Source organism: Somniosus microcephalus, chromosome 6, assembly GCF_052327205.1.
Source record: "Somniosus microcephalus isolate GS21.2 chromosome 6, FLI_Smic_1.0, whole genome shotgun sequence".
Taxonomy (NCBI): domain Eukaryota; kingdom Metazoa; phylum Chordata; class Chondrichthyes; order Squaliformes; family Somniosidae; genus Somniosus; species Somniosus microcephalus.
In genome coordinates, this window is record NC_140992.1 from 235,866,053 (window position 1) to 235,893,561 (window position 27,509).

The window sequence follows — 27,509 nt, forward strand, 5'->3', positions numbered from 1 at the left end:
ACAAAAAATGTACTGTGATTTGATCAGTTATATGTATGGCTGGCAGTTCCTTTTGAATTGAGCAGTTATTTAAATCTAACAAACCCCAGCAACTGTTTGAGGGGTATTTAAATCGGTTGAACTGTTCAAATCAGTCAGTACAAAACTTAAATAGAAAGCAACCAACAACAAAAAAGACAAAAAAAAAGTGTAGAGAACCACACAAAAACACTGATTGCAGTAGAACAATGTAAATGGAAGCTGGAAACCAAATTCACAACCCAGACATTTCCCAACCTTTATGGAATTTTCTGAACTGTTCAGCTATGTTGTTCCACACTCCATGAGCGGTGCAGTTTGGGGTCTGTGAAGCACTTTGAGGTACCTCGACAATGTGAAAAGTGTTAGATAAATGCAAGTTATTTCTTTAGTAATAAGAACAAAAAATGCTGGAAACACTCAGCATCTCTGGAGAGGAAGGTAGGGTGCTTTCTTTAGTCTGGTCCTGTAGTTTTCAGCAGGTCTCTGATGAACTAGCTCCACCAAAAAATGTATTTTGCTCTGTATCTGCGCGTACAGCTGCAATGGGTATCCTGGGGATCATATCGATCAAAATTCACAGACCACTTGAGATCTATGCTCCCGGGAATTGCCTTGACCATGGCAGAGATGATCTGAAATCATTGGGGAACTAATCTAAACAGAGTTAATTTCAAATAAATGAAATAAAAGCGGTGAAATGGTGGAAATGCCCTGCAGGTGGGCCAGCAACTGTAAAGAGAAACGGCAGGTTGCTGTTTTGGGAGTGGACCCTTGAACTAACTGGTTGACTTGACCAGAAATCTTAGGTTGAGCAGAATTGACTTCAGGGGTCGAACGCCTGGAGTCCTCGAGGCTGCACTTGACCCGAGATCAGAGACCAGGCACGGGGATTGAAGGCCGGATAACGGATAGGCCCCACCCCTCCGCCGGTGCGTTAGTTGCTACGGCAACCTCGCCCGCCCCGTGCGCTCCGTGACGTGTGCCGAAGGCTCGCGGCGGACGCGGTATCGCGAGACTCCAGCTTGGTGCATGCGCGGCCGTGGGACGGGGTGGCATTTTGTTGAGGGTGACGCGAGCGTGGAGTTGGAGATAGGGATTATCAGGTAAAAACAACAACCAAAAAAAAAACTCGCCTTCTGCTTCAGGAAGTCCGACTTAAATTACACGGGACGCCCTGAGAGAATAACCACTCTCACCTCCTCCCCGCTCCCAACAGGGACCCCCGCTCCTCGCCACCGCGGCCTGTGGTTAAGAGTGACTGACGTGCAGTGTGTGATGTGTGGGGGTAGAGGTGGAGTGACAGGCTCGGCATTCCGCATGCTGCACACCGCTGCGGAGCGGCTCGGCCACCAGCTATAACAGTTCGGTTTAGGCTAAAGGAATTGTGGAATACAAAAAAAAAATCAATCCTGTATGCTGAAGCGAATGTGATCGGGTCGTTGTATTGGACTGCACTTGCCTCTTGCTGCGCTTTGTTTTTGTTTTCCTCTGTTAGAGTTTACTTTCCGCCGAAAGTTGCTTTAATGCAAATTTGGCGGCTGTACATCCTGCCGTGCTGGCAGTCAGTAAATGCATTTCATTCAGTGTATGTCTTGTAAACCGAATTGTGTGCATATCAGAATTTGGGGATTGTTAAACTTCTATAAACTCACTGGTGACAGCTGTATTTACTTTGGAACAGAAACTCAATCCTGTTCAGAAATACGAAATTTCCGACGTTGGGCCAACCTGCGCTACCTTTTAAACCGTTTAATTTGTTTTTGGAGAAATTTAGCATTTGACATTGCATCTCAATAGAATGGTGGTTTTGTAAGTGTTTTTGTCTGAGTATCTGTCTCAAAGTGACAAGATCCATTGGGTTAAAATCTCAGCACATAAAACAACCCATTAACCTCGGACCTGCTTGCAATTTTTGACCTTGCTTTTTGATAGGAACAGTGGCTCTCGATGTTCATGGGTATTGTCCCCTTTCCTCTTCAAAACTGCCATCATCACCCTCCTCCTCAAAATCCATCTTCAACTCCTCTGTCTCTGCAAACTACTGCCCCATCTCCAACCTCCCTTCTCAAGTCTTCAGACATGTTGCCTCCCAAATCCATGCACATATTTGCTGCAACTCTAAGTTTGAATCTCCTCAATGAGGTTTATGGCACACCACAGCACTGAAACGTCACTAATTAAAGCCACAAATGATATCCTCTGTGACTATGATGCACTACCCCTCCTCATTCTTAACACCTGCCTTTGACACAGTTGACCACATCATCCTCCTCCAGCACCTCTTCTCCATTATCCAGCTGAGTGGGACTGCCCTCGCTTGGTTCCACTCTTGCCTATCCAATTGTAGCCAGAGCATCTCCAGCAATGGTTTCTCTTTCTGCCCCACACCAGTACCTCTGAAGTCTCCTAAGAATCTATCCTTGGCTTCCTCCTCTTCCTCAGCTACATGCTGCCCTTCAGCAGCATCATCCAAAGACTTAACATCAGGTTCCTCATGTACGCTGACAACACTCGGCTCTACTTCTTCACCTCTCTCCACACCTCCACTGCCTCTTGTGTCGTCAACCTGCTTGTTCAACATACAATCCTGGATAAGCCACAGCTTCCTCCAGTTAAACATTGAAAAGTCCGAATCCATAGCCTTCAGCCTCTGCCGCAAACTCTGTACGCCCGCCTCCGATTCTGTACTCTTCCCCGGCCACTGTCTCGGGCTGAATCAAACTGTTCTCTACATCTGTGTTCTAGCCGACTCTAAGCTGAGCTTTGGAAACAGGGTATTGCTGTAGGTGGGAACTCATAGCTGTCTTGGTTCAATCTGTAAACTAGCAGGCCGAACCAGGTAGTATAAATGCCTTTGCAGTTTGGTATTAATTTTATAGATTGCTTTGATAGTCTATTTCAGCACAGAGCAGTGATTGAAATCTTAAACCTTTCTGATGCAAATGTCCCAGTGCCACAACACATTTATCCACTGCAAAAATTGGGGGGGAAGAGAAGAGAGGGAGAGGAAGGAGAGAGAAACAGTCACTTTTATAAGAAAAAGTATATCAAAATGTTTCCCTAATCATTTTTATTAAAAGGGTCTTTTTCACACAGGTATTGCTCCCTGTACACTCAGTTAAAGATTCTCTTGGCAGCAGTAGCTCACGCAACCTCATATTTGGAAAATTGGGAATTAAAAATATAAAGTTCATTTTCACTTTTGGGGGTAACAAATTGCAATGCAACTGCAGTATCCCTCAATAGTTTCAGCTGTGGAATTTTGGAAGCCAAGCTTTGCTTATGTCATAATTGCCTAAACTGAAGCCTTTTTCCTCTTTACATCTTATTTTCTCCATTTTCAGAATGCAGCTTAGACATTGAGTGGTATGGAGTTGTACTTAAAATGTCCACCTGTAGTTTCTTTAACCTTGACAATGAGTCAATATAAGATTTAGATTATTGGCAGCTGTAAGAAAACACTATGCATGCAAAAGAGAAGATGAAATGCATATTTTGGATTTCAGAATGAGCAAAATCCTAGCAGCATGAACAATTTATTTTCAGTCAGCTATGACTCTGAAGTATGATGAATATATTTGTTAATAGGTGTTAGCAGATTAAATCTAAATGCTATGTAAACTAGTTAGTTTAATTCATACTCTTAGACATGAGATAGAACTTTAAACCAAAAAAAAACTTGAGAGTAATGGTTTTTTGATATTGCAAAATACCATGTACAAAAGTTCATCAACTATGTGAGTTATCAACTGGTTTCTATTAAACATGTTGTACAGAATGAGGTATGCTGGGAACTAGAGCCTGGGATCATTTGGATGTTCTGCACCCAAATTTTCAACACACACCAGTACAATAACTCAACTCTGCTAATACCCAAAGGATTTAAATTCTAAATCTAAATCTGTTTTAGTGGCTGTTAATTGGTTGGCTAGAAATAATTCATATTTCATTTGTTTTTCACAATGACCAGTCCAGTCCACTAATAGTTCAAGTAAATGATCAAAGCCTAAAACTATCAGTTGTTAACATTTAAGGTCAGATATTAATGGACAAACACTTAGAATCATTGGAATCTTACAGCACAGTAGGAGGCCTTCTCCTCATTCTCTGTAGCCCTTGACGTGTTTGGCTACCAATCTCCTTCAACACCTCTCTTCCATTGTCCAGCTCGCTATAGAATCATACAGCGCAGAAAGAGGCCGTTCAACCAATAATATCAACAACTTGTATTTATATAGCGCCTTTAAAGTAGTAAAACACCCCAAGATGCTTTGCAGGAGTATTATAAGATAAAAAATTTGACACCGATCCACATGAGAAATTGGGGCAGGTGACCAAAAGCTTGGTCAAAGAGGTAGGTTTTAAGGAGCGTCTTAAAGGAGGAAAGAGAGCTAGTGAGATGGAGAAGTTTAGGCAGGGAATTCTAGAGCTTAGGGCCTAGTGAGGGGTGGGGGGGTTGTGGGGCTGAAGGAGATTAGAGCTAGGGAGGGGCGAGGCCATGGAGGGATTTTAAAACAAGGATGAGAATTTTGAAATTGAAGTGTTGCTTAACCAGGAACCATTGTAGGTCAGCGAGCACAGGGGTGATGGGTGAACGAGACTTGGTGCGAGTTAGGACACGGGCAGCTGAGTTTGGATCACCAAGTTTACGGAGGGTAGAATGTGGGAGGCCAGCCAGGAGTGCATTGGAATAGTCAAGTCTAGAGGTAACAAAGGCATGGATGAGGGTTTCAGCAACGGATGAGCTGAGGCAAGGGCAGAGACGGGCGATGTTACGGAGGTGGAAATAGGCGGTTTTAGTTATGCTGCAGATTTGTGGTCAGAAGCTCATTTCAGGGTCAAATATGACACCAAGGTTGCGAACAGTGTGGTTCAGCCTCGGACAGATGTTAGGGAGAGGGGTGGAGTCAGTAGCTAGGGAACGGAGTTTGTGGCAGGGACCAAAAACAATGGCTTCAGTCTTCCCAATATTTAATTGGAGAAAATTTCTGCTCATCCAGAACTGGATGTCGGACAAGCAGTCTGACAATTTAGAGACTGTGGAGGGGTTGAGAGAAGTGGTGGTGAGGTAGAGATGGGTGTCATCAGCGTTCATGTGGAAACTGATGCTGTGTTTTCGAATGATGTCGCCAAGGGGCAACATGTAGATGAGAATTAGGAGGGGGCCAAGGATAGATCCTTGGGGGGACACCAGAGGTAACAATGTGGAAGCGGGACGAGAAATCGTTGCAGGTGATTCTCTGGCTACAATTAGATAAATAAGAATGGAACCAGGTGAGTGCAGTCCCACCTAGCTGGATGACGGTGGAGAGGCGTTGGAGAAGGATGGAGTGGTCAACCATGTCAAAGGCTGCATACAAGTCAAGAAGGACAAGGAGGGATAGTTTACCTTTATCACAGTCACAAAGGATGTCATTTGTGAGTTTGAGCGCCTTTTCGGTACTTTGGCAAGGGCGGAAACTTGATTGGAGGGATTCAAACATGTAATTGTGGGAAAGATAGCCATCGTGCCTGTGTCGATTCTTTGAAAGAGTTATCCAGTTCTTCCCACTCTCTTGCTCTTTCTCCATGGCACAGCAATTTTTTCCTTTTCAAGCATGTACCAATTCCTTTTTGAAAGTTACTATTGAATCGGCTTCTGCCACCCTTTCGGGCGCAATGCACTATTCCAGATCATTACAACTCACTGCATAAAAAAAATTCTACTCATCTACCCCCGGTTATTTTGCCAATTATCTTAAACCTGTGTTCTCTGGTTATTGACTCTGCTGCCACTGGATACAGTTTCTCCTTATTTACTTTTATCAAAGCCCTTCATAATTTTGAACACCTCTGTTAAATCTCCCCTCAACATTCTCTGCTCTAAAGAGAACAATCCCAGCTTCTCTGGTCTCTCCACATAACTGAAGTCCCTCATCCCTGGTACCATTCTAGTAAATCTCCTCTGCACCCTCTCCATGCCTTGACATCCTTCCTAAAGTGTGGTACCCAGAATTGGACACAATACCCCAGCTGAGGCCTAACCAGTGATTTATAAAGGTTTAGTATAACTTCCTTGCTTTTGTACTCTGCCTGCAAAGACGCATTTAAGGGGAAGCTAGATAAGTACATGAGGGAGAAAGGAATAGAGGGATCTGTTGCTCAGGTGAAATGAATTATGGTGGGAAGAGGCTGGCTTGGGGCTTAAACACTGACATAGACCTGTTGGGCCGAGTAACCTGTTTCTGTGCAGTAAATTCTATGTAATGCATCTGTTTATAAAGCCAAGGATCCTGTGTTTTTTTTTTAAACAGCCTTATCGACTTGTCCTGCCACCTTCAAAGATTTGTGTATGTGAACCCTTTGTTCCAGTACCCCCTTTAGTTTATATTGCCTCTCCTCATCCTTCCAAAATGCATCACTTCACATTTGTCAGCCCATTTCACCAGTTTGTCTATGTCCTCCTAAAGTATCCTCCTCGCTGTTTACTACATTTCAAAGTTTTGTGTCTTCTGCAAACTTTGAAATTTTGCCTCCTATATCCAAGTCCAGGTCATGAATATATATCAAAAAGAGCAGTGGTCCTAATAGCAGAGAGCCCTGGGGAGCACCACTGTACACTTCTCTCCATTCTGAAAAATAACCGTTCACCACTACTCTCTGCTTTCACTGTCAGCTAATTTCATATCCATGCTATCACTGCCTTTTTAATCCCATGGGCTTCAATTTTGCTATTCAGTCTATGTAGCACTTTATCAAATGCCTTTTGAAAGTTCATATACACAATATCAACTGCACTACCTTCATCAACGCTCTTATTTCATCGAAGGTCTTGGCCCAGATATTCCGATCTCGATGGGTGTGTACGTGCTGTGTACCCACCCGTAGGGACATCGGAAATGCCGGTTTCAGGCATGCATAGCGCATGCGCTGAAAACTGACATTTCCGATCTGTCAAGAATGGTCTTGACAGATCCTCCGGCTGCCCTGGAGAAGGGCCTCTGCGGGCGGATAGTTCCGCTTTTTGGAGACCCTCCGCCCACAGAAAACCCCTACAATTCTTACGCCTGGTAAAAGCAAGGCGTAAGGCCTGCTTTTACCAAGATAAGAGTTGAAAAAAGTCAAAATAATTTTTTTTACACAGATTTATCATTTAAAAATACTTTAAATTCGAGTTTATTTTTAGCCCCGTAAAATTAAATTTTTGTTTAAAATACTTAATTTATCGTAATTTCAAGTCATTTTAAAAATGTGATTTTTTTTTTAAACTTAGTTAAAGTTTTACTATTTTTTCATTGATCTCCATTCATATATTTGACAGGTCTTCCTGTCAAATGTATGAAGGGAGATTCCCTTCTGCGATTGGCTCCCCATGGCCCACGTGATTCCAGGGATGCTGCGAACTACCTACGCCTCTGGGATACGTGGGCCCTGCGCACTTCAAGTTTGAAGAGGCCCAGGAGCGGAAGCGTGTGCGTCCCGGGAGCCCTCCGGTAAGGGCGTCGATTTTTACAGATCGCAGACCTCCGCCCGCGGGAGACCTGCGATCGGAAAATACGGGCCCTTATTTATTTAGTTATTTATATGTTTCCGTACCAATATTTTAACACGGGCTTTAGCCCATTTATTTTAAATAAGTTAATGATTCCACTGAAATTACAGACAAATATACAAAGCGTGTGTCTGCTACTACCTGCAGCAATAATTTCTAGATTTTTTGAAATACTTGAAACCGTATTTAAACGGCGACTATTAAAAATATAAAAATGTCCATAATTCTGTGATCAGGACCAGATTTCTCCAAAGGCAGACTGAGCAAACATTTGGTGAGATGAGACTTGATACGAATTGTTAAGCTGTTTTATTTCCCATCAGATGAGCACACAGAACAACGGTTCTGATCGGCTTCACTTACTTCTTTCAAAACAACTTGTCTTCACATTAAAATTAATTGTACATCCTAAACTTGGTTAAAATACAAAAGTTTGAATGCAAAAAATTATATTAAAATACAATAAACCTCCGGGGTAATTTTCAGTATAATTAGTGTAAAGAAACGGGATGAGTGGAACTGCCCTTAATTTAAATATACAAATGGAGCCGCGTGCAGTTAGGCAGCTAGAAGTAAGATAGCCATGGTCCTACTGGGGGGAGCATGGGGGGGCGGTGCAAGAGGGCAGGCGGGTGAGTGGCTGAAGTCTAGGTGACCACAGCGTACAGCAGGACATTGAGGCATGCAGTACTAAGGGAGTGCTGCGCTGTTGGAGGTGCTGTCGTTTGGATGAGATGTTGAACCGAGGCCCCGTCTGCCCCTCAAGTGAACGTAAAAAATTCCATGGCACTATTAGACGAAGAACATGGAGAGTTTTTTCAGTGTCCTGGCCACTGTTTATCCCTCAACCAACACCTAAAAAAGATTGTCATTTATTTCATTCCTGTTTGTGGGAACTTGCTGTGCACAGTTTGGTTGCTGTTTCCCACATTACAACAGTGACTGCGCTTCAAAAGGACTTCATTGGCTGTAAAGCACTTTGGGGCATCATGGGGTCGTGAAAGGCACTATATAAATGCAAGTCTTTTCTTTCTTTCTGACAGTAGCATAATGCAGGGATACAATGACGGTATCCTCCTGTGATCAGGACTAGATTTCTCCAAAGGCAGACTGAGCAAACATTTGGTGAGATGAGACTTGATACGAATTGTTAAGCTGTTTTATTTCCCATCAGATGAGCGCACAGAACAACGGTTCTGATCGGCTTCACTTATTTCTTTCGAAACAACTTGTCTTCACGTAATAGAAAAAGAATGAATGGACTGTGCTACCACAGTTCAGTGGGTCATCTTCCTTGACTTAAATCTAATTTTCTAATTCTCCTATGTATTCAATCCTTCTTGCAGCCCTTTGCAGCTTGACTACTTCCAGTTTTTGCAGCTGTTTCTTTTTGTCTGTCTCCAGTGTCAGCTTTTAGTCAAACTGACTACCCTGTTCCCCTGCCCCCTCCCTCCCCCCAAAAGAGAAGAATCCACCAGCCTAACTTGCCAGTGGCCTCTGGCCTCTGCCAAGTTCAAATGAATAGAGTCGATGCAGAAGTAATTAGCGTGAACGATCACTGGATATCAAACTATGTTTCCTTGTCTCCAGCATGCTGGTTCAGATGCCCTGTTTGATAACTACTTAACACCTGACAGCACTGCTGTCCTGTGGATTTAACCCTGCGAGAGCCAAGTTTAGCTCAATAGGAGCATTTTTAACATATTACATTAAGGTCCATCCCTCTGTGGTGGCATAGTCCGAAATCCTATTCTGAAATATTTTTTGCTCTTTCCCACAATGGATTTTAGTATTTGTTTAAGGTGTTAAGTACTTTAATTGTTCCGCCCTCCTCAACTTTTCTTTCCTCAACTATTAACCTAATAAAAGAATACCCCCACCCCAATCTTTTCCTACATTGGCTTTGTAGATCTCATTGACACTTTCATTGGTGTGCTACGGGCAGAGGTTTTTTCCCCACTGTTCAGCCACCGAACAGCACCTGACTATGTGTAATAGTTTGGCCTGACAGGCTGCTTACCTCTGGCCGCAATATCTGTAGTCAAGCGGAAAATCGCATCACCCTTTGGCCCTGGGGGAAAACATCAGATCCCTTAGCAACACAGAAAAAACTCACCCGTAACGCCACCATTAACATAGAAATTTTATTTACTGGCTCAACTGTAGGGAAAAAAATGAAAAATGACTTTTTTGTTCTGTCACTTATTTATACAATTTCAGCCTGGGTCACAATTTGTTCTGGAAATCGTTGCTCCTCATGAATAGGATAAAAACTGAACACCTGTTTCAGTGTCTGCCTTTTGCTCTTTCACTCTCTGCGTCACAGAACAGGAGTATGTCATTCAGCCCCTTGAGCCAGGTCTGCCATTCTGTTAGATAGATCATGGCTGATCTGTACCTCAACTCCATTTAAAAACCTTTGTTCCATATTCCTTGATACACTTACCTAACACAAATCTATCATTCTCAGTCTTGAATATTTCAATTGACCCAGTATCCACATGCTTTTGGGAGAGCAAGTTTCAGATTTGTGTGAAAAAGTACTCTGATATCACTCCTAAATGGTCTAGCTATAATTCTAAGATAATGGCCCAGAAATTCGGGTCGGGGGCTTCCCGCGGGTGCAAGCCCCTGACCTGCACTTAGCTTGCGCGCCGGCCATTGAGCTGTAGGGCCCCGTGGAATTCCGATCCGGGGCCTGGCCCAGCTGCAGTGCTTGCGTGTCCCAGGGGCGCAATTAGTTCGATGCGTTCCCTGGGATCACGTGAGCCATGGGCAGCCAATCGGAGCAGGGAAAAGCCCATTCATAAGTCTGACAGGAAGACCTGTCAAGACTTATAAATACTACAGCCCCAAAATAGCAGTAAACCTTCAAATAATTTTTTTTTAAATCACACTTTTTAAATAAACTATAAATTACATTAAATAACTTTTAAACAATAATTTAAATTTTTGGAAAAAATAATTTTATATTCTAACGGGGCTAAAAATAAACTTACCTTGCTTTAAAGTATTTAAAAATAATAAACCTGTGGAAAAAGTGTTTTAATTTTAATTCATTGACCACTTGTAAAAAGCAGACCTTACGCCTGCTTTTTACATTTCTAAATCCTGCAGGCTTACGATCCCGGGAAAACCTGCAAAAAAAAACTAAGTTCAAAGCGCACGCGCAGCCTCTCCTGCGCGCGCGTTCGACCTCTGAACCCCTTCGTTCAGAGGATCGGAAGTGCCGATTTCCCGCGCATGCGCAGTGCATGCAGAAAACCGGCACTTCCATTCGGCCTACGGGTGAGTACCCCATGCGTACTCACCTGTGGAGAACCGAATTTCTGGGCCTATGTTCTCTTGTTCTGGATTCCACCACCAGAGGAAATAGTTTCTCTGTATCTTCCCTATTCAATCCCTTTATCATTTTAAACACTTTGATTTGATCACCTCTCAATCTTCTAAACTCGAGAATTTTTTTTATTATTAGTTTATGGGATGTGGGCGTCGCTGGTAAGGCCAGCATTTATTGCCCATCCCTAGTTGCCCTTGAGAAGGTGGTGGTGAGCCGTCTTCTTGAACCGCTACGGTCAGTGTGGTGATGGTACTCCCAGTGCTGTTAGGTAGGGAGTTCCAGGATTTTGACCCAGCGACGATGAAGGATCGCCGATATACATCTAAGCCAGGATGGTGTGTGACTTGGAGTGGAACTTGGAGGTGGTGGTGTTCCCATGCACCTGCTGCCCTTGTTCTTTTTGGTGGAAGAGTTTGCGGGTTTGGGAGGTGCCGCCGAAGAAGCCTTGGCGAGTTGCTGCAGTGCATCTTGTAGATGGTACTCGCTGCAGCCACGGTATACCGGTGGTGGAGGGGGTGCCAATCAAGCGGGCTGCTTTGTCCTATTTGGTGTCGAGCTTCTTGAGTGTTGTTGGAGCTGCACTCATCCAGGCAAGTGGAGAGTATTCCATCACACTCCTGACTTGTGCATTGCAGATGGTAAAAAGGCTTTGGGGAGTCAGGAGGGGAGTCAGGAGGTGAGACACTTGCCGCAGAATACCTAGCCTCTGACCTGCTCTTGTTGCCACAGTATTTATGTGGCTGGTCCAATTAAGTTTCTGGTCAATGGTGACCCCCCAGGATGTTGATGGCGGGGGATTCGTCGATGGTAATGCCATTGAATGTCAAAGGGTGGTGGATAGACTCTCGCTTGTTGGAGATAGTCATTGCCTGGCACTTGTGTGGCGTGAATGTTACCTGCCACTTATCAGCCCAAGCCTGAACATCGACCAGGTCTTGTTGCATGCGGGCATGGACTGGAGTAGTGAATGGCACTGAACACCGTGCAGTCATCAGCGAACATTTCTGACCTTATGTTGGAGGAAAGGTCATTGATGAAGCAGCTGAAGATGGTTGGGCCTAGGACACTTCCCTGAGGAACTCCTGCAGTGATGTCCTGGGGCTGTGATGATTGACCTTCAATCACCACAACCATCTTCCTTTGTGCTAGGTATGACTCCAGCCAGTGGAGAGTTTTCCCCCAATTCCCATTGACTTCAATTTTACTAGGGCTCCTTCATGCCACACTTGGTCAAAAGCTGCCTTGATGTCAAGGGCAGTCACTCTCTCCTCACCTCTGGAATTCAGCTCCTTTGTCCATGTTTGGACCAAGGCTGTAATGAGGTCAGGAGCAGAGTGGTCTTTGCTGAGCCCAAACTGGGCATCAGTGAGCAGGTTATTGGTGAGTAAGTGCCGCTTGATAGCACTGTCGATGACACCTTCCATTACTTTGCTGATGATTGAGAGTAGACTGATGGGGCAGTAATTGGCCAGATTGGATTTGTCCTGCTTTTTGTGGATAGGACATACCTGGGAAGTTTTCCACATTGTCGGATAGATGCCAAGTTCATCCAATTTGTCCTCATAATTTAACCCTTTAAGCCCTTTTATCAATCTCATGAATCTGTGCTGTACCCTTCCCAAAACCAGTATATTCCTAGGATTTGGTGCCCAAACCTGAACACAGTACTCCAGATGGGGTCTGACCAATACTCTGTACAACTGAAGCATCACTTCCTCACTTGATTTCCTCGAGATAAAGGCCAACATTCTATTAGCCTTTTGATTACTTTTTGTACCTATGCACTAGCTTTTAATTTGTGTACATAGACACCTAAATCCTCTTCCTTCCACAGCTCTTAGTAAGAAAATATTCTGATTTGTCTTCCTCCGATTCAAAAAGTGGATGACCTCATAATTCCTCACATTGAACTCCATCAGCGATTAGTTTTGTGCACTGTTAGTCTGTCTATGTCCCTTTGCAACTCCCTGCTCCCATCCTTACTTTACTGTGCCTTTTAACTTAGTGTCATCTGCAAACTTGGATACACAACTCGCTATTCCTTTATCTAAGTCATTAATATATATGGTGGAAAGCTGTGGCCCCGGTACAGATCCCTGAGGAATGCACTTGTCACATCCCACCAAATCTTTTATCCCTACTCTCTTGTCTCCTACCTCCCAACCAATTACATGTCATAAGGCTACCTCCAATTCCCTGCACTCTCATTTTTACTAATAATCTCTTGTTTGGAAACTTGACAAATGCCTTCTGGAAGTCCATATAAAAAACTTCCATAGACACTCCCCTATCCACTATGATGGTGACCTCAAAAATTCAACTAGATTTTCGACATGACATGACCAGCTGATATTTGTCCATGTGCTCAGTCGCTTTGTCTCTGATAGATTCCAGTAATTTCCCACAATTAATGCTATATTGACAGGTCTGTAACTACCTGGTTTCTAACATCCCCACTTCTTAAAAAAAACGTTCCTCCCCATAACTTTTAGGTTCCCTTGTACCGCTGCTATTTAGAAACATAGAAGATAGGAGCAGGAGTAGGCCATTCGGCCCCTCCAGCCTGCTCCGCCATTCAATGCGATCATGGCTGACCATCCAAATTCAGTACCCTGCCCCTGCTTTCTCCCCATATCCCTTGATCCCTTTAGCCTTAAGAAATATATCCAACTCCTTCTTGAATACAGGAAACTCTCGTTTAAACGGCACCTAAATATCCGGGATTCTCTATTAACCGGCAAAATTCATACTCCGAAAACAACACCTCAATAACCGGAAATGTGTCCGAGTCTCCTGCGGTGGCCGAGTCAGTCAGTGGGGGTAGTTCTCCAAACTGCCACTACTCGGCTTCTTGGCGCTGTCGGAAGTCCGATCACCTCAATAACAGGAGTCGGGACTCTTTGTTTGTTTAAAAATAGCCTCGGTATATAACCTTCTCCGTCATCCGGAATCTTTAATCAACCGGCACCATCCCGGTCCCGTTGGTGCCGGATACCAAAGAGTTTCCTGTATATTTAATGAATTGGCCTCTACTGCCTTCTGTGGTAGAGAATTCCATATCTTCACCACTCTCTGGGTGAAGAAATTCCTCCTCACCTCTGTCCTAAATGGCTTACCCCTTATCCTTAGACTGTGACCCCTGGTTCTGGACTCCCCGACCATCGGGAACATCCTTCCTGCATCTAGTCTGTCTAGTCCTGTTAGAATTTTATAAGTTTCAATGAGATCCCCTCTCATTCTTCTAAACTCCAGCGAGTACAAACCCAATCGACCCAATCTCTCCTCATACGTCATTCCTGCCATCCCAGGTATCAGCCTGGTGAATCTTCGCTGCACTCCTTCCATGGCAAAAACATCCTTCCTCGGATAAGGCGACCAAAACTGCACACAATACTCAAGGTGTGGTCTCGCCAAGGCCCTGTACAACTGCAGCAAGACATCCTTGTTCCTGTACTCAAACCCTCTCGCTACGAAGGCCAACATACCATTTGCCTTCTTAACCGCCTGCTGCACCTGCATGCTTACCTTCAGCGACTGGTGCACAAGGACGCCCAGGTCTCATTACACTTCCCCCTTCTCCCAATCTATTGCCATTCAGATAATAATCTGCCGCCTTGTTTTTGACACCAAAGTGGATAACCTCACATTTATCCACGTTATATTGCATCTGCCATGCTTCTGCCCAATCACCCAACCTGTCCAAATCATACTGGAGTTTCTTGGCATCCTCCTCACAGCACACACGCCCACCCAGCTTTGTGTTGTCTGCAAACTTGGAGATATTACATCTATAGGAAACTTTCGATTAACCGGCCCCTAAATAACCGGAACGCTCTATCCACCGGCAAAATTCAGGAGTCGGTTCAGGTAACTTTTTTTTACTTTTAGTTTTTTTTACTCCATTTGTTGCTGTGCAAGGGTGTAGCTGAAGCTGTTGCTAAGCTACAGAGACGCTTGCAACTTGTGCCGATTGTTTTGAAGCTGTGCAACAGGGTTTGTTGCTTTATACGGAGCTCTGAGCTCCATATCTTTTACTCTAGCGTTTGGTTATCCGGAATTGTTGATGAACTGGCAACACGTCGGTCCCGTCCGTGCCGGATACCAGAAAGTTTCCTGTAGTTCCCTCGTCCAGATCATTAATATATATTGTGAATAGCTGGGGTCCAAGGACCGATCCCTGCGGTACCCCACTAGTCACTGCCTGCCACTCGGAAAAAGAGCTGTTTATTCCAACTCTTTGCTTTCTGTCTGCCAACCAGTTCTCTATCCAAGTCAATACCTTGCCCCCAATCCCATGTGCCTTAACTTTACACGCTAATCTCTTATGCGGCACCTTATCGAAAGCCTTTTGAAAGTCCAAATACACCACATCCACTGGTTCTCCCTTATCTATTTTACCAATTACATCCTCAAAAAATTCCAGTCGATTAGTCAAGCACGATTTACCTTTTGTAAATCCATGTTGACTTTGTTCGATCCGGTCACTGTTTTCCAAGTGCTCTGCTATTACATCTTTTATAATGGACTCTAGCATTTTCCCCACTACCGATGGCAGGCTTACCGGTCTTTTGTCCTCTTTCTCCAGTGTGAAAACTGATACAAAGTAGTCTGCCATTTCCTTATTATCCATTATAGTCTCACCTGCATCCATCTTTAATGGACTCACATTCCTCTTTACCACTCTCTCAATACATAAACAATGAGGCATACAGTAACAGACTTCAGGAGGACATAGACAGACTGGTGAAATGGGCAGACACATGGCAGATGAAATTTAACAGAAGTGTAAAGTGATACATTTTGGGAGCAAGAATAAGGAGAGGCAATATGAATTAACTGGTACAATTTTAAAAGTGGTGCAGGAACGGAGCTACCTAAGGTGTATGTACACAAATCTTTGAAGGTGGCAGGACAAGTCGAGAAGGCTATTTTTAATAAAAAAAGCATATGGGATCCTTGGCTTTATTAATAGAGGCATAGAGTACAAAAGCAAGGAAGTTATGCTAAACCATTATAAAACACTGGTTAGGCATCACTTGGAGTATTGTGTTCAATTCTGGGCACCACACTTTAGGAAGATGTCAAAGCTTTAGCGAGGGTGCAGAAGAGATTTACTAGAATGATACCGGGGATGAGGGACTGGAGAAGCTGGGGTTCTCCTTTAGAGCAGGGATGATTAAGAGGAGATTTGAGGTGTTCAAAATCATGAATGGTTTTGATAGAGTAAATAAAGAGAAACTGAAGGGTCGCTAACCAGAGGACACAAATTTAAGGGGATTGGCAAAAGAACCAGAGGCGAGGTGAGGAAATATGTTTTTTTACACCGAGTTGTGATCTGCAATGCACTTGCTTGAAAGGGTGGTAGAGGCATAAAAACAAAAATAGGAGCAGGAGTAGGCCATTCGGCCCCTCGAGCCTGCTCCGCCATTCAATAAGATCATGGCTGATCTGATCTTGGCCTCAACTCCACTTTCCTGCCTGCTCCCCATAACCCTTCACTCCCCTGTAGCTCAAATACCTGTCTATCTCCACCTTGAATATATTTAATATTAACATTCAAAAGAGAATTGGATAAATACTTGAAGGAAAATTTTACAGGGCTAGAGTAGGGGAGTGGGATTAATTGGACAGTTCTACCAAAGAGCCAGCACAGACACGATGGGCCAAATGGCCTCCTGTGCTGTATCATTCTATGATTCTATATTGATAAATCTTTGGCTGTTAGCTTTGATATTCCTTGCATGTTTTTTTTACACAGTCACTTTTGCACTTTTTTCTCCTTTTGTATCCCTTGGTTGCATTTTATAACTCACCCAGTCTGCTGGATTTCCACTTTTCCTTGCATTTGTTTCCTTGCATTTGTCTCCTATCTCTTTGAACTGTGTCTTAGTTCTTTTTTGCCACTACCGCTCTACACTTGTAGGTTTTTTTTGGTGGGAAAAAGAATCCAGTAATGGATTGTTGGGGCTCGTATTATGAAAATGAAGGTGACTGACTGATCTGCTATAACTCCTAAGTGGTGGTGACACTATGCAAAATTCCAGTCTACAATTCGCTGTATTCTATTCAGCAAATCCAATATTACCGAAAAATCCCAGCCTACATCCACTGTCTGGCATGAGCTCTCTTTTTTCCCCCCCTATTCTCTCTTGGAGTGTTTGTCCATGTCTCTGTATCTCACATGCTCATGGTTGGTTCCCCCATGGTCTCTCCATCTCTCTCCAGTAGCTGGAAGTTTCAGTGCCCAGGTGAAATTTCCAACTGCCATAGAAGTACTATCTATGGACAACTTGTTGTAGATATCTCAATCTTTAACCAATTATCTGGGTAACTAGCAATATTTTTCAAGATTGTTCTTGTGATTATACACAAAAAATATATAAAGAATAGACAATTCAAGTCAATACAAGTTGATTACTAACAGAAGTATGCATCTAGGCAAACATTCATCAAGCACATCCCAGTGTCGCTAGGTTATTAATTGATGTAATTAACCAGTAGCCTTAACACAAGCAGCACTTTTAAAATGCCACAGAGACATGACATATCGCATTTTTTTAACATGTTATGGAGCCTGCTATCCATTATTGAGTAAAATACCTCTGTGACTTTAAAAACAAGATTGTATTTCAAAGGGTTTTATGGATATACGAATCTACCACTTTTTGATAAACCAGTTTCGATCTGGTCGCGACATACACAAGAGGTAAAATGTAGCATCGTAGATGGGAACCCTTGCGTGATTCTGAGAAAGAATGTAACTGGTAGGCTGCTCCTTCCGAGATGTGTTTTGGCTTTATTTGCCCAGAACTTAACTGATGGCTCTCTCTTTTGTGATCTGGCTCAAAGCTGCTGTTACTTGGACTCACTTCAACAGCTCACAATTATTGCTTGGTTCTGCAATGATTGTATCTGTAGATAAGCCTGTTAGGTTGTTTAATCTATTGAGTGGTGTTATTAATATTAATCGTCCTCTGGAAGTGATGTGGGCACACAGTGGAAATCCTATATGTAATTCAGAGACGATAAATGGGTCTATTCAAGGCACTTTGTACATAAGATTTCACTTCAATTCATGAGCTGTCTTTTGTGTTGGGCAGGAGAAAAGGTACCTGAAGAAGCCCAAACTTTAACAGTCATCTCAAATGCTTGTTCATATTTTCAATTTCATTAGTGACTTCCTTCCCAGAAAATGGGCAATTTGGGAGATGTCTGTTTTTGGCTTTTTATAAAAATGCCATGGAGATTTTAACATCTTATTGTGCTTGAAAGCCCATGCAGCAACTGAAAACATTGAAAGATCTTACATAGAATTACATAGACTATACAGCACAGAAACAGGCCATTCGGCTAACCTATTACGTGACATGGAAAAGATAGCTCGCAAGGTAACTAGCTTCAGATTTTCATTGCAGTCCAATACGTGGATTTTATTTGTCCCTACCCAGCACTATGCTATCAATTTGCGAGAACCCTAGTTGAACTAGTTATCTGATTTTTTTTTTAAAAATAAAAAAAACTTTCAAAAACATTACTGACTGCTGTTTGTGTACTTGCCACACTTGATCCTTTCATCCTCCCAACTGAAGTATGTGTGAGGGTAAGAGAATAGCAAAATGGGGATGGGGTGGAAACAGATCTGGACTTAATAGAAATTGTAAGTTGTTTACCTGTAATCAATATTAAGTCAGCTGAGGAGGCTCAAATTAACTCTTGGGCCATTGAAAATCAAGACCAGGGCTGATTCTGATTTGCCCATCAATTTGCATTTGATGCTAGGCTAAGTTTTATACAGACTAGGCATCAATTTGATTTGTATAATTTCAGTCCGATTACTTTTTGAAATAGATTAGCTACAGCAGTTTAAGGGACATTTAATTTTCAAATACAATTTGTATGTAAAAGTATGCCAAGATATAAATACTTTCACAAGCTTTTTGTGTTGAAATTATTAAAATGTTAGAAGATTCATGTTCTTTGTATAACACTGTTTTTGAGGCTCAATTCATTGAAGTGATTTGCACCCACTCTGAACAGTATAGAAATAAGGGGCATGAGTTGTATTGAAGGGGTGGGGGTTTTAGAAGCTACAAGACCAAGCAGCCGTGGTATTACTAAAGTTTTATACATGTTTCCCATTATATCTCTACTTTAAAATTCTATATTTTTAAAAAATGCTACTAGTGCCAATGAAAAATAACATCTGTAATACTGTAGGACCCTACTGATTGACGATGTAGAAATTGCGAGACAGAATCAGGCCATTGGGCCCAACCAGTCTGTGCTGGTGTTTGTTCACCACATGAGCAGTAGTTCTAATCCCATGTGTCTGCCCTGTTCCCATATCCCCTTCCATCCCCTTTTCCTTCAACCACCTTTCTTAACTATCCTTAAAAGTTGACATGGTCTCTGCTTCAATCATTCCAGCAATGCATTCCACAACCTCACGATCCTCTATGTAAAAAAAGAAACTTTCTACTGCTCTTTTCCTTAAATCTCTTGCATTTAAACTTATATCTTATGTTCCCACATTCTAGATGCCTCAATTACTGAAAACAGTCTGTTTCTCTCTACTATGTCCCATTTTAAGTACCTCTATCAATAACACCCTGTAATCTCTATTCTAACAAAACAGTCCCAATTTTTCAAGCCTTTATATTTGTATTTCCTTCTACTGAACCTGCATCCTACTGTATCTGCATTGTACCTACTCTATTGCCTTAACATCCTTCCTATAGTGTGGAGCCCAAAACAGCATGCAATACTCCAACTGTGGCCTTACTAAAATTTTATGCAGGTCCCCCATTACATCTTGACTTTTATATTCTATACCTCTTGCCATAAAATCCAGAATTATATTAGTTTCTTTTTATTGCCATGTGTTGCTTTTAATGTCTTGTGAATCCCTCTGCTCATCAACCAACCTTTCCCCAAAGTATTACTTCTATATTTTTAACCAAACTATGCCACCTCATACTTGCTGACATGTAGTTCCATTTGCCACTTTTTTGCCCATGCCACCATTTATCAGTATCCCTTTGCCGCTTCCTTTGGTCCTCAGTGATTTATTATGCCTCCTATTTTAGTGTTGTCTGCAATTTTGAACACCACTCCCTCTAGCCCTATATCCAAATCATCCATGTACACAGTGAACAGAAGCTGTCCCACAACAGAGCCCTGTGGGACACCTCTACCCACTTTTCCACCCACTCTGAGAAACTGCCCTTAATTCTTACTCTCCTGTTTCCTGCCTTATAACCAGTTTTTAATCCAATTTGCTACCCTTCCCCTACTTCTATACCCCTTAATCTTCAATATTTTCACATGTGGTACCTTCATGTGTGGGCATTCTGAAAGTCCATGTTACACCACACCCATTGCCTTTTCCCCCATCCACCTTATCTGTCAATCCCTCAAAGAACTCTGATTTGTCAAGCACTTTCCTCCTTGAAACACATGACATACCCTCACACGGCCTATATGTAACTGTAAAACAATTAACCAAAAAAAAAAGCTGTACTGAATGTGCCCAGCCTTGTTTAAGTCAGTAGGGTGGAGTCCTACTGTAGTGGTAACTGCTTAAACTGTTCTGAGCCCCAACCACATTTCCATACCTATTTTCCCCATCAGTTATCTAAATAGCTGTGAATAACAGTGGTCTTAGCATCAGTCTGAAAGGTGCATGTAAAATCGTACTGTACAAATGAATGGACTGGAAGAATCTTGCCACGTATTCAGTGAAGTCAGCAGAGCAAATAACTTGTAAAATGTAGCCTGAACTAGTAAGCTGTGTAAATGGGAGTAAATTCTGCATTGACCTTGCTACTTGCTACTGTTATAGTCTATTATAGAACTGCTGCAGGAAGTGGTTCTGCTTTGCAAGTTGCATATCCATCCCACCTCCTGAAATGGAGAAACACCAGCTCAGTGTTGCAAAAAATATATGTCCATCCTTTCATATTACATGTGGAATCCTGGAGCCCTGAGGTACCTCTGGTACCCATCACTGATCTTCTGCACTACTGCAGTGTCACACATAAAGTTTAACTCCATGTCCCATTAATTTCAAATTGATGAGACTAACACATCTTGGTGTTCTGATTTAGTACTTTGCACCAATGAGGCAACATCACTAAAAACAGTCCCTTCCAAACTTACAGACCTATAAATTTCAGTTAGGGGAAAAACAGCAAGTAATAAACAAGCAGAAATAAGTTAAGTTCTCTGGACTTTGAGGGCTGAATTGGAAGGGCTTGGGGAACACCTGGTCATAAGGCTGGAGGTTGAACACACCTGGTCTATCTGATGTTTGAGAGCTGGGACAATTTTGTTGATTTTTAAATTGCTCCTGTCCTTCAATAGCTCAACACAAGTTTATTAACTGGTAGCTTATTGTTCAAATTTTAGATACTTGGCAACTATCCATGGGCCCAAACATCACTGGAACATGCAAGCAAAGAAATAGCACTTAATCTCCACAAAATATATCTTTTGAGAGTTTGGAGTAATAGCTGTAATATAGAAACTTTTTTTCCATTCGGTTTTATTTTTCATGAAGAACATTGATTTTTAATTACACTTTTTCTTACTCGTTTGTTTATGTGGTGCCTTAATCTCTCAAATCACCCACCCCCCCCAGTGCCCTAGATTTAAGAGAAAACATTAACTCATTGGTTGAGTTAATCATTTTATAATAGAACACAGTGATTCTCACTCATAATATAAATTTAACTTTATGGCTGCAAAAATTTGCTGATTGCTGTATTTAAAAATGATAACTGCTTAATTCTTCCATTCCTTTAACCAGTATTTTGTCTTTATTTTCCTGTCCTTGTTCTTGATTTTGTTTTCATGCTAACATCTCATTTTAACATATTGCGATAGAAATTCTGCATCTGTGTTCGCTAGCCCATGATTTTCTGCCCATTCAACAGCATCTTGCGTTTATCTAGTGCCATTAGCATGGGAAAACATCCCAAAGCATTTCAGAGGTGTAATCAAAAATGGGCACCAAAAGCTTTGTCAAAGAGGTGGATTCAAAGGAGCTCTTAAAAGAGAAGAGGGCAGTGGAGAAACAGGGGTTTAAGGAGGAATTCCAGAATTGGGGGCGTAGGTGGCTGAAGGCACAGATGCTGATGGTGGGGTGAAGGGAGAAGAGGGTACGCACAAGAGGCCAAGGTCAAAGAAATGAAGAGTTTGGGGAGGTGGTTGTCGGGTTGGAGTAGGCTACAGAGATCGGGAGGGTTGTGGCCATGAAGGGATGAAAATTTTAAATTAATGTGCGGAGGACTGTGAGCCAATACAGTTCAGCAAGGGCAGGGTGATGGGCGAATGAGACTTGGAGCTACATAGGATACAGGCCGCAGAGTGTTGGATCAGCTAAATTCTGCGGAGGATGGAGATTTGGAGGCCTGCTAGGAGAGCATTGGAATAATTGAGTCTGGAGGTGACAACGGTATAGATGAAGGTTGGAAGCAGTCTGATTCAGGCTGAGATGGTGGCCAGAAATGGGGATACAGTCACCAGCAAGTATTGAAGATGATGGCTTTGGTATTCCTAGTGTTTAGTTAATGGAAATTGTGGCTCATCCAAGGTTGGATGTTGGACAGAGACAGTGGAGTGCTCAAGAGAATTCACAGAAAGGTAGAGCTTTGTATCATGGAAAGGTAGAGCTTTGTATCATCGACATACATGTGGAAGCTAACCCCATATCTACAGATGTTGATTTATAAGGAGCATTATGTAGTTGAGGAAGAGAAGGGGCCAGCAATGGATCATTGGGAGACTCGGGAGGTGGGAAGAGAAGCCATTACTGGAGATGCTCTGCCTGAGATCTGTTGAGTAAGAAATAACAACAGAAAATGCTGTTAAGTAAGAGTGGAAACAAGCAAGGGCAGTCCTACTGAACTTGGGCAATAGAAGAGAGGTGTTGAAGGAGATTAGTGCCGAACATGTCAAAGGCTACAGAGAATTTGAGGATAAGGAATAATGTATCATGGTCATGGTCACAGGCCCCCAAATCTCCATCCTCTGCAGAATTTAGCTGATCCAACACTCTGCAGCCTGTATCCTATCTAATTCCAAGTCTCATTCGCCCATCACCCTGCCCTTGCTGAACTGTATTGGCTCACAGTCCTCAGCACATTAATTCTTGACTTTGTTTTGGGCTTTTTAATGGAAGGGAAATCGCAGGTTGGGAAGTGGGATTTCTGCCTCATTCTCTTTAGTTCATAGGTTCCCCATGTCTTAGTTAGGCTATTTAGATTATCTCCCGAGTCCAGCTCACTTTGAATGATAGTTGCTGCAACGCTCTTTACACTACACTTTGTAGTTGTTTTTACCATAGACTATACTATATTTAGCTAATTTGCAATTAAGATTCCATTTTTAAGCAAAAATTTTAGATGGGTTTTATACTGCTTTCAGTTTATTCTATTACATGTGTTATACACTGGCAGCTTTATATTAGCTCCATAACCTATTGAAAATGCATGTCAAAAGAGTATGAAAGCATTAAGTTTGGGGGCTGTCTAGAGAACTCAAGCATTATAGAAGGCAGGCAACTAAGGCTACTCAGTGCTGGCTGTTTACCCAGAATAAGTGAGTGCCTTTTCCATGGAATCAAGCTGTGCCCTGCTTGGGCAAGAAAATACTCCTCAAGGACCATGAGAGTCTATCTTTGATCCTGTTTATAAACATTAAAGACTGTGTATTGATGAATTGTTTGATCCCTGTAGAGGAACATTATGAAATGTGAACTTCAAACATATAAAAGGATAAGCTTCTTGATGTAAAAAGACTACTGAGCGCTTGGTTTGAGTATAAAACAAGGCTTTAATCAACTGTTTCAAAACCATGAGATTTCTAGTTGCATCACTAGTTCCTGGTTACAAAAATGTCCTGAACAAGCTGGGCCCATGCCCGAGTATTTATACTCCTTGGACGGCGCCACCAGCTGGCCGCCCAGTGATATTTCATGAGTCATTTCTTCATGAATGATAAGATTCAATTCAATTTTATTTGCCATATGTAACTAGTACTAGTACAATGGAATGCTTACTCCCCGTAGGGACACGTCAGCTATTCTTACAGCGCCGTGTTCAGAAAGTCAATTCGATGTCCCTCTGCCGCTCCGTCCTCCTTGTCACCGCGGCCTCCTACTCACTGTTGCCGGCTCCACATGTGGTGGCCTGCTTCTCCCGCTCACGATCCGACCTCTGGCTACCATGCCCGGCTCCCCCCCCTCCCAGTCGGACTGCGAGCTTCCCGCCAAGGAGCTGCCGGCCGACGTGCTGTATAGATTCATGACATTCTTCCCGCCTGAAAGATTTGGAAGGCCGACGACTTCCTTCTAGCAGATTAGGCGGACCGCGAATAGCCGCAGTCTTTTAGATCTTTGTTTGTGGCTGGAAGGCCCGTGTCTTGGTCCCTGGGTCCGTACTGGTAGATCGACAGGGCCCGTGTCGCCTTGATCGACCGGAGGGAGATCGTGACTCCGGGTGCGGGTCCCCACAGGTGCAGAGCTGGCTTCATCTTGTTTGGTAGCCGGGGATTGACCGGTGTCCTGGCTTCGGGTGGCCATCCTGTGGGGAGCGCTCATCTCCCCGAGTTGATCCAGTGGAGTAGCCGGCAGATCCCTTGATGTCCCAGGTAGGGCGTCGTCCTCAAAGGGGCACAGAGTGTCAGCATCATTACTATGGGTCCCTCTATCAGTTGGGTCCGTGGGACCGGGAGCCAGATCTCTGAGTGAAACGGTGGACTCCCGGCCATCAGGGTACCGCACGTGCGCGTATGTGGGATTAATGTCTGTTAGTTCCACCTCGTCGATGTGGGGATCGTTTTTGGAAGATCGGACGAATCTTCGGAGTAGCACGGGGCCGGGAGCTGCCAACCATGACGGTAGGGACATCCCATGAGTGAAGCGTCGCTGGAACCTGAAGAATCGCTCGTGAGGAGTGACATTGGTGGACGTAGAAAGAAGAGACTGGATGGAATGCAACACGTCAGGGAGCATAGTTTCCCACTGCTGGTCTAGTAGGTTGCGTGACCTCTGCAAGACCTCCGTGCAAGACGAACAGCGTTCCAAATGATAGCGTTGTATCTCTCAACCTGTCCATTACCGATGGGATGATACGGTGTTGTTTTACTTGTGGCGATTCCCCGTTGGGAGAGATAACTTTTGAGTTCGCTTGACATGAAGGAGGGACCCCGATCAGAGTGGATGAAATTGGCCGTCCCGCAAAGGGAAAAGACTTGATCGAGGCATTTGATCACTTTGGAAGTAAGCATATTGGGACAGGGGAAAACGTGAATATTCGTCCACCTAGTAAGTAGGTGTTTCGCGTTGAGGAAGGCAATGGCCCTTTAAAGTCAATGCTGAGTCGCTGCATAGCGTATATGAGCGAGCCATCCGATGGACAGAAGAATTGTGGTTTTAATTCCGCACAGATTCTACAGGTGGAGCAAGTTCTTTTCACATCTTCCGTAGAAAATGGGAGATTTTTAGATTGCACAAACATACGGGTAACGCCAGGATGAAGATCCGCAAGAGTCGAAGTTGACATAGAAGAGCAGAATGCACGCGTGAGGGTATCCGGGGCCACATTCTCTTTGCCGGGTCGATAATGTATGGTGTAGCCAAAGGCGGCCAATTCCATCCTCCAGAGTTGTATTTTGTTATTCTTAATCTTTATGCTGGATAACCGGAAACGCACTAAGGCCACGGAGCGCTGATTGGTTATAAGCGTGAAATGGCGACAAGCGAGAAAATGACTCCATTTACGTACCGCTTCGATGATGGCCGTAGCCGCCTCCTTTGGGGGAAAAACAGCTGTGATGGGAGGAGGGGCAGTTTTACCCTTGACAGCTGTAACCTTAGTAGTGGTTCTTGGGGGAGGAGCAGTTTTATAGATTGCAGCTGTAACCTTAGTAGTGGCTCTTGGGGGAGGAGCAGTTTTATAGATAGTAGCTGCAAAACTAACAGGGGCTCTCGACTGGTATACCTTAGAAAAGTGGCCATTCTTACTGCAATGATTGCAGATTGCGTTACGAGCAGGACAACATTTCCTATAGTGGAATGCACCTCCACAGAAGAAACACTTCCTTCCAGATTGCCAAGATGCCGCTAGGGCAGGGTCATCATCAGTGAAGGCTTCTAGGGTAGGGTTGTCATCCGCCAGGTTGGAGTCATCATCAGTGAGGGCTTCCGCCCGAGGCCTATCGAAGGAATCACTAAAAGTGATAGCAGCAGCCTGTGCACGTGATGAAAGATAGGTGTCTGCATTCCTCTTTGCTAAGTCCAGAGAACATGCCTGGTCATAGGCAGCCTGTAACTTGAGGGTTTTATTCTCCAACAGACGCTGACGTATGAAGGGAGACACAATTCCATTAATAAAGGAATCACGAATTAACTTCTCCTGGTACTGCTCAGCTGTGACAGCTTTAAGATTACAATCCTTGCTGAGCCTGCGAAGTTTCTGAAGGAATTAGTCAAGTGATTCCTGGGTTGTTGTCGAGTTGTGGCCAGTAGATGCCAAGCAAAAATCTTGTTTCGGGCCTTAACATATAGTTGCTGTAGTATTTGGATAGCGGCGTCATAGTCTACACAGTCTTCGATATAGTCAAACACATGAGGGGATACATAATTGGCAAGCATTCGTAACTTATGAACATTCTCACCACACTCCTCAAGGAAGTTGCTGAAGGTACGATACCAGTGTTTCCATACCTTAGCAGCTGTAACTGAATTCAGGTCCAGGTCGAGACGGGCGGGTCTGAGTAGTTTCTCCATGATGGATCGATTACTTCGTCCGAGTTCCCTTCTACGGTTTGAGTCGTAGCTGTCTGTTCCCAAGACCACTCGGAGCGTGGAGCTGATACACAGTTGATTAAATTGATGTAAAAAGACTACTGAGTGCTTGGTTTGAGTATAAAACAAGGCTTTAATCAACTGTTTCAAAACCATGAGATTTCTAGTTACATCACTAGTTCCTGGTTACAGAAATATCCTGGGCAAGCTGGGCCCACGCCCGAGTATTTATACTCCTTGGACGGCGCCACCAGCTGGCCGCCCAGTGTTATTTCATGGAGTCATTTCTTCATGAATGATGAGATTCATGACACTTCTGACTAATCGAATGTAAGATTTCAATCGTGCCCCCAAATTGAGTGAAGGTTCTTGGCTTTCTAGAATTAAATGCCTCAATAATTTGTAGAGCTATACATCTTAAAAATGCATTTCTGTTAGTGCTTCAAAGAGAAGAAATTGCCCACGCACATTAATTCTTCCCTTTTTCCTCCCTCGCCCCCTAACTCCAAAAAAATAAACAACATGCTATCTCTGTAGCAAGTGGTTCAATTTGCAGACAACCCCTTAGACACTTCATGTTATTGGAAATTATGACAAGTAATGGAATTCAAGTGCAAATATGTTGAACTAGAATCTAACTACTTATTAGAGTACAGTACCATGTTTTGAGTTGCAATCCATTTATAGTTACATTCATAGAAGATTGTGGCCTATAAATTCGGTGACGCCCCGCCAGCACGTTTGCGCCGGAAATTTAGCGCCCGCCGCCGAGCCAGTTGTGCCCGCCCCAAATTCACTTTCAGCGCCCC

At 43.4% G+C, this 27,509-nt stretch overlaps 1 protein-coding gene across 1 annotated transcript in view; it reads left to right on the top strand.

Moving 5' to 3' along the window:
• Positions 1-1,038: 1,038 nt before the first annotated feature.
• The window catches only part of znf507 (zinc finger protein 507), a 60,960-nt gene continuing 34,489 nt past the window's right edge, over positions 1,039-27,509 (top strand). Inside the window, exon 1 of the mRNA XM_085991567.1 lies at positions 1,039-1,124. The gene's annotated coding sequence lies outside the window, so the exon portion shown is untranslated. The remainder of the gene's footprint in view (positions 1,125-27,509) is intronic.